This window comes from Tamandua tetradactyla, chromosome 2, assembly GCF_023851605.1.
Source record: "Tamandua tetradactyla isolate mTamTet1 chromosome 2, mTamTet1.pri, whole genome shotgun sequence".
Lineage (NCBI taxonomy): Eukaryota > Metazoa > Chordata > Mammalia > Pilosa > Myrmecophagidae > Tamandua > Tamandua tetradactyla.
The window spans coordinates 120,122,414-120,130,595 of NC_135328.1; positions in this window are offsets into that span (position 1 = coordinate 120,122,414).

Here is an 8,182-nt window from a genome sequence, read left to right on the forward strand (position 1 = left end):
GAATGTTGAATTGGAAAGAAAAGAGCAATTTGCAGCTTTAGTTCTTTCAATGGCGTCCTGCAGCAGGGCCCAGCTTCTTTTAAAAATTGTCTCTCTTTTCAGAAAGGAACAAAGATGAGGTTATCCACTCTTCTTTCATATTCATATTACTGCATTTTTCCTGCTGGGGTGGTAGGGCAGGAGGTCTTCTGAAAACCTTGCTAGGACATCACTCCAACTGACTTGCCTGCCAAGCGACTTGACCACATTTTCTCATGGCTCAGGATTTTGTTCCCGAAAACTTGCCTTACTGCTGGCCCAGGAGACTCTAAGTCACTCAAGGACTCTTTTTCTTAAAGATCCCAAGTACTCCTCCACTTCTCTGAATATTTAAAAATCTATTAGAATAAAATAAGAAACTTTTAAAGAAGTGTAAAACTGTGATTTTATCGCTTGAAATAGAAAACACATCACTTGCTAAAAATTGATCTTTTTTGCCCATTTGTGGGCATTCATGTCCTTTTTTGCTATTCATTTATTAACCTTACATAGACTCCCCTGAGTTGATCCATTGATATTTGCATTTTGAAAAAAAAAAAATCTCACTTTAGGTGACCCATCTGTATAAAAGGTTGAGCCATTTTGTAAGGAAAATAATCTTAAAAATATGTTGCAGTGCCATTATAACAATGATGCTATCATGATATTTACCTCATTTGTTGAAATCCTTAAAGATTTATGGCAAAAATACATACAAGCCGGTGTATGTATGTAAAGCTATGTCTTTACAAATGCTGAAATCCGGGTGCTTTGCATGGGGTGTGTAATTTTTCTAGCACGACCCCTTGTTTTAAATACCAAGGTGTGAAATTGCAAGTTGAAAAAAAAAACAGCATGTAGTTCTCTAACACTTTCCGGTGTAAAATGCACCATTTCCATGATCAGGAAACTTGTGGTGCATGTTTCTGAAAGATTTTTGTCTTAAGGTCCTCATTCTGCAAGAGGGAAAACAGAACAGAATCCTCTAGCAACCTGGCCCTAAGCCACAGAGAACGAGGAAGAGGTTGGGGCAGACAGGCCATCTGTCTTTGTTATTAGGAAATAAATCAACCTTTGTCTTCGTGGCCAAACTCAAGGAATGTCATTATTACCAAATAAATTGTGTCGTTACAAATCAATCAAGCCACCTTTCATTTAAATGTGAATCACTTTAATGGTCTGGTCTTCAAATCTGATTCCACCCCAAGGAAACAAATGATTAGATATAGATCATTCAAACTCTAAAATTGGTGCAAAATTTTCGATGAAAGCAAGGTTTTTGTTTGTTTGTTTGTTTTGTTTCTAATCAGTCAGCAAACAAACAAACTAGTCGTTCTATATTCTTTCCTCTTAATAAAGAGATATCACAAAGCTTTCCCTGTGCATATACAGTCAGTCTGGCAAAAAGGCTGACTTTCTCAGAAAATAAAAGACTTACTTTCTCAGAATATGGCAAAATGACATGCTTCGAGATACTGTGGATGAAGTATTTATGGCTGATTACTATCTGAATATTTTAAGATCTATTCTCTGTTGGAAAATGGAAACCAGAGGTATAAGCCTTCATGTTTATTTGGAGGAACTTTTTAAAGGACATATAATGTGGATTAACACTTATTTTTAACCACATTTCTGTCTTCCTTTTGCTGAACAGGATCTTTAAAGCTAAAATAACCCTAGGTCTTAAGTTCAGCTGTGGGAATTTTTTCTTATGGCTACAAATTCATTATGAGTGTACAATCATAAACAACGTAACCAAGATTTCTGAATTAATGATGCTGCTTCGCCAAAAGATTACCCTATTTTCCCCTCTAGATTTCACTCTATTTTCTCACACTGTCCTTTCTCTGTGGCCTCTCTCCCACCTCTGACCTCCTCCCCAGTTTTCACCCTTGCTTTAACAATTGATTTATGATGGGCCCATGGAAAGGTCAAGCCCACTTTTATGGTTTGCTTAAAATATTTCTTTTAGAGTGAGCATCAGACGTGGTCCTCAATCCCTGCTAAACAGTCTCACCCAGACCTCAAAAGAGCCTGCTTTACTGCCCGTTACTGCACCTTATTTATATCTTTTGTGCTTGTGAAAAGAAGGCAATTTTGGAACTTTTACCAAAATGAATAACTTATACAAGATGTAGGATTCAGCATTTTCTTGATTTCCCCAGTGAGAATGTCTGTGAATGCACATATAAGTCAATGTGAGGGAGAGAAAAGAAAAGCCACTAAATATAATTATAAACCAAGGATTATTTCTTTGACAGGACCTGTTTTTCTTTTGGCTTGATCTGCACTAGCCTCAAGCCTGCTGTTCTACTGGGCACACTCTTCATTCATTACATCAACAGTAAATTTTGCCCATTTGTGTGATTTGACTTGGTGGTGGTTGTTTCAATATTGTAAAGGATTGCCAAACGCAGGACTGCTCTTTTAAAACTCTGGTTAATAGAGCCGACTGATTCTCTTTTTTTGACTTTGAAGATTCTGAAGATAGATAACTTGAAAGGTATAGGGCTTTTTATAAAATACATAGAACTTGGAGTAAACCCTCAAATTATATAAACACACACACACACAATCTGAAATTTAAAACTAGGAAGGTTTACTCCAACACTTGTAGTGTCCACACTAATAAAACCTTAGTGTTCCAATTTGGATCTTAAAACTGAACTTCAGATTGTTGGGAAATATCTGCCACTGAAGTTAAACACCATATGAGCCTTCTATAGATGGGCAAAAGACATTTGTTTGGTTTCGCAAAACTTATTGATCTCTCCTCTCCCCTCAGCCATTAAAAATGTGATATATTAGTCTGACATTTTTAATAGGGCAAAGCTCAGAAGTTTTGCTGTGATGACTCTGTAACTTCCATGTTGCCTTCAGCTGCTACCCGAATGCAAACGCTGTCAAGATAACTACTGCCTTTTAATAAGAAGCCAACATTTTTTTAAACTATAGGGCAACTTCTACACATTTAAAGTGTTTTACACCTATTACATGGCAATGAATGAATTTTTCCCATTTCACCCTTCTCTTTCATGTAAAGCAGGATGCCGTCATCATCGTGGCGTGACACTTGGCAGGACTCCAGAAGAGAGCAAGCCTGTACCGAGGAGGTCTGCTGCCGAGAAGTCTGTGTGCCTGAGACAAAAGACCAGGTCTTTGACCCACTGCTCTCTTATGCCCCAAAGGAGACACGGCTGCTAACTGGGAGTCTCTGGGGCGTGAAATCGTAAATCCAGCCATGTAAGCATTATGGAACCGGAACCAGTATCTGAAAATAGTCCAAATTAAGAGTCTGGGGCTATATTCTAACTTCCTTGTCTTCGTGGTCATGGATCTTTATGAACGGGGACAAATGAACACATTTATATTCATGCCTCTGGATTCTGGCCGGTCCCCAGCAGAACTTTCGGAGGCTGCGGGGGGGGGGGGGGGGCATGAAGGAGTGTTGGGGGGGGGCGGTGTACGAAGAATATTACCAACAGCGGGTATTCATACAAACCTTTGGAATGGGGATGGGTTCCTGCCCCGAATTTGAACCTTCTATCCCACGAAAATCATGTCATTCTTTTTCATCTAGTTTGTCCCAATAATGCATGTCTAATTTGCACGTGTTTTCAGTAGTAGGAGCTGAGTGAGAGAAGGAAGAGGAGAAGGCGGTGGAGGAGTAAGAGAAGGAGGAGAGGCAGAAGGAGGAAGCAACAGCAGCAGGGAAGTTTTTGAGAGAACGAGCTACCGTTCTTTTAAATTCAGTCTATTGGATTAGCCAAACTATATATTTGGCCCACATCCTGAAATATGACTTTCTTCTCTTCCAGAGGTCGTTTAAATACTTCGTGGGAAAGCACCATCTTTTTTCATCCCGTTCACGTCAATTGCATGAGCACATACACAGCCAAAGAGACTGTGAGATAAGAGAATCACTCTGTAACAGGACCCTGATTATAAGCTTATTCTGCAAATGATCAACTTCCGCATTTGAGAGGCATGATGACGTGTGTGGTCAGTCACAAGGTCTGCGGCTGAATTTTTTGTTGTTGTTGATGCTTTTGCAACAAAAATTATGGTGCCAGGACTTTTTTTTGATTGATGCTTTTGCAACAAAAATTATAGCCAGAAAGTCTGGCTATGAAACCTGATGATACATAGATCAAGTTTAAATAGAAAACACAACGATAAAAGTGTACTACTACTGAAAGTATGTCACAACTTCAGGCGTTTCATCTAAATTTGCCTTGTGTAATTGGGAGTATATAAATTAATGAACAAAAAATTAAGAAGCAAGATACATATAACAATATAACAAAACCTGATATTCTAATTTCTTTCACCTTTTCTCAATTTCATTTTTAAGGCTTTCCATCATGGAACTTATAAAGAAATTAACCAACATATGATACTACAAGCAAATGTCAAATCTTTTAGAAAGTACTTATGATATATTGAATTCCTTTATAATGCAATTATGAAGAACCTTCAAGATACTTGGGTTTTGTATGGAGAAAAGTGTCAGAGTCAAATATTCAACTCAATATAAAATAGTAAGATAAATTTCTGATTTCTTAGGTTGAGACTGCTTCTCCTTTTCCTAATGAATGATTTTTTTCAGCTCTAATATCACTGAGCTGAATAAATAAGCCACGTTTGAGAGCACACAAGGAAAAATAAACACATGCTAAATAGAAAAAAAAAATTATGGTGATACATTATGAGTGCCTCACATGCTTTTTATTTCCCCCTTCACCTTTCATTTTTACTTCCTCCTGTGACATAAAAGTGGGTGTGTCAATGACTTGTGCTGGGGCAGCCGGTGCCTGCGGACCTGTCCTGGACTGCTGCCGAGAGCTCCCCCTGTGATGTGGTTCCCCCACGGGTAGGTGACTCGTGGTCCTCACGTTACAGAAGCACCCCCAGTTAACATCTGTCTTCCCAGCAGGTTGACTAATAGCTCCCCCTTTCATTCTCAGAACTGTCTGGGTTTGAGCCATGTAATTTATGAGTCCCTATCCATGGGGCACTTCACAAATGTGGAATGGAATGACATTCAACTTTGGGGTTCACACTTTAGTCTGTAAAATGAGGATCATGAGAGGCACAAAGACTATTGAAAGATTATTCTTTTTTCCTTACTGATCACTTTTTGTTACATTCAACTACATATGCCAAGCATCCTAAGTTAGAAAGAGAGGAGGTGGTCCATGACCCAGAGGGATTTAATACCTAGTTGGAAAGGTTATAAAGGGATCCAAATGCTTCAAAATTATTGACATCTTGAGCAAGACAATTCTCTGTTGTGAGGAGCTGTCTTGTATATTATAAGATGTCTGGCAGCATTACTGGCCCCAACTCACTAGATGCCAATAACACCGCCCCCTCCCACCCCCTCACTCTAGTTGTATCAATCAAAAATATCTCCAGCACAGCCAGCTCCATAATTTGTGGGGCTCAATGCAAAACGAAAAAATGTGGGGCTCCTACTCAAAAACCAAGACAAAAGTAACTCAAATATACAACTTTTTCTTTTTCCCTCAGTCTCTTTCTCAACTTTCATGATGGTTCTTTCGCTCATTTTTTGTTTTGTTTGTTTGTTTTTGGCTAGCTAATATTATTCTCACTAAAGGAAGATTAACATTTTAAAGTATTAGCATGAATTTTACTGTTCATCTTTATAATGTGAATGCCAGGTTTAAATGCAAATAGTAAATATGCACTTAACACAAATATGGAATCACCAAATTACAAATTCAAATTTGCACCTCATGCCTGTCTATGTTTTTTGCTCTTAACTAAAAAAGTAGAAACACTGCACAAAATAAACTTGACAATTTTTAATTCCCTTCTTGATATGTGCACATTTTACCAACACTCTCTGCCTTCAGTTAGAAAGGACTGAAAGGAAAAGGAATATCGTTGTTCTGTCTTTCCCTTTCCTTCTATGTCATCATTTGCTGGGTAGGTTGTTGGCTAAAACAGGGAAATAAGGCAGGTGAAGAAAGGATATAATAAGATTCATTGGCCATTCATTCAGTCTTCTTAGAATGCCATTATCTTCTTTCTGCATTCAAAGCAAGTTCTGATTCAAACACAAAGTATGTTGTTGGGGCTTCCTGCATCCCTTCTTACTCAGTCATAGGTGAAACATGCTTAACTTGGAATATCTTTAAGTTCTGCTGAACTCCCACTATGCACTCAAGAGGCATTGGGAACTTTGTAGGCTAATGAGATGGCAATGGATGGTTGACCCATGTATTGCACTTGTCTTCTCTGGTTACGTGAATGCTTCATTGTCCCATCAGATTTCCCTTACAAAACGCAAGTTCCAGGGTCCAGGTGGCTCACCAGAAAGAGTTCTCGCCTGCCATGCCAGAGACCTGGGTGCGATTCCAGGTGCCTGCTCATGTAAAACAAGAACAACAAAACACAAGTTCCAAAGCAAAAGTTTTAAGATTTCCGTGATGGTGACAGGAGAGCATTCAGTCATGCCTGGGGTCCTTCCAAGTGTGGAGCACGGGTTGCACACACATGTAGCCTGCTCCAGACTCCAGACATTGCCAGAATCCCCTAGGGGCAAAAATCACACTGGCCTCCCAAGCTGAGAAGCACTGGGGCATGGTGCACAGTAGGCTATGATTAGTGCCACAATAAAACAACAAAAAAAAGCATAATCATAATGGATTTGAAATATGTTGTTTCAGACTGAGAAGAGCAAGGAAGGCTTGACCAAAGAGGTGGAATTTGAGTAGGATCTTAGAGGATAAAAGTTTAGAAATTCCCTGAATTTATTCATTTTTGATATTCCATTTGCTTTCTTTGGCAAAACAGAGTTTGGGTGCTGTTTGTTTACTTTGTCTTTAGTACATTATATTCATGGAATGAATTTTTGCTTTAATGGTAAAAACGTTTATCATATTTTGCACCAATTGAAAAAGAAGGTTGTAAAATGTGTCTGTTTGTACTTTTTAATATGCACTATGGTTTTTCCTTAAATGAAAAATTTTGAGTAATCCTCATCTTTCCCAGGAGATACATTACTCTGTAAATCCAAGTGTTCATGTAAATTATTAATCGTAATACAGAGGAGGGAAAGTTTCATAACCCCTCTCACTTTTTACAGAAGCCTAATTTAAGGAATAATAATTAATATTAGCTTAAGAACCCAGGTCATGCTGAAACTTTGGCATGATTGTTGGGCGTGGCTATTAAGTTAAAACATGAACATGGGAGGAGAGAGAATAATCAGATAACTTAAAATTAGAAAACCAATCCACTACTTTGGGGGTTCTCTGGTAACTATAAACAGTGGTAGATGGACACAGCACTAAATGAGAGGTCAAAATACCCAGGTTTAAATCGCAGCTCCTTCCCTGTACTTTTTGCACCAGCAAAGCCCATTCTGTATCCCTCAAAAGTTGTGTTGTGAATATTAAATAAAATAGCATGTGTGAACCATTTGGTACCATTGGTAACAAATGTAACCATTTGTTAACCATTAGAAAGTATGACTATTTAGTAATCTGTTGTTACTAATTTCATCAGAAGAACTTGAACAACATACATGCATAATCAACCTTTTCTAGAATATCTCTAAAGACAAGTTGTCTTAAGTTGGGATAAGTAATGCTAGTTGCTATAATAAGCAATCCTCGTATCTCCAGTCTCATTTAGAAAGGATCACTTGGTGAATAAGATATTTGGGAAGTTTGTAAAGATGACAACAATATTCTGGGGCTACTGTCTTGCTTTTTTTCTTTTTCTTTTTTTTTTCTCTTAACAGCTTTTGTAACACCAGATTCTTCCAAGGGACAGTTTTACTTAATATTAGCTAGATATCTTTTCTTTGGCTTTCCTTTGGTTTTAACATGTTGAAGTTTTAAGGAAAAATACAAATCATACCAGACTACAACATTTATGTTTTTCATTGTTCCCTGCAAATAGAACAATAAAAATGGATAGCATGCAAATGAACTGTCTCTAAATTGTATTTTCTTCTCCTTTCCACCTATTCAGGAATCCAAGATCCTTGAAGAACCAAAGCAAGTAATTTACCTTTGTAGAACCATCAAAATTGCTCTATCAAGCCCTGCATTTTCAGACCTGAACACATTTACAATCCGTATCCCTCATTGGGTACTTTATCAAGAGTGTTCTCCTGTAACATTTCTTC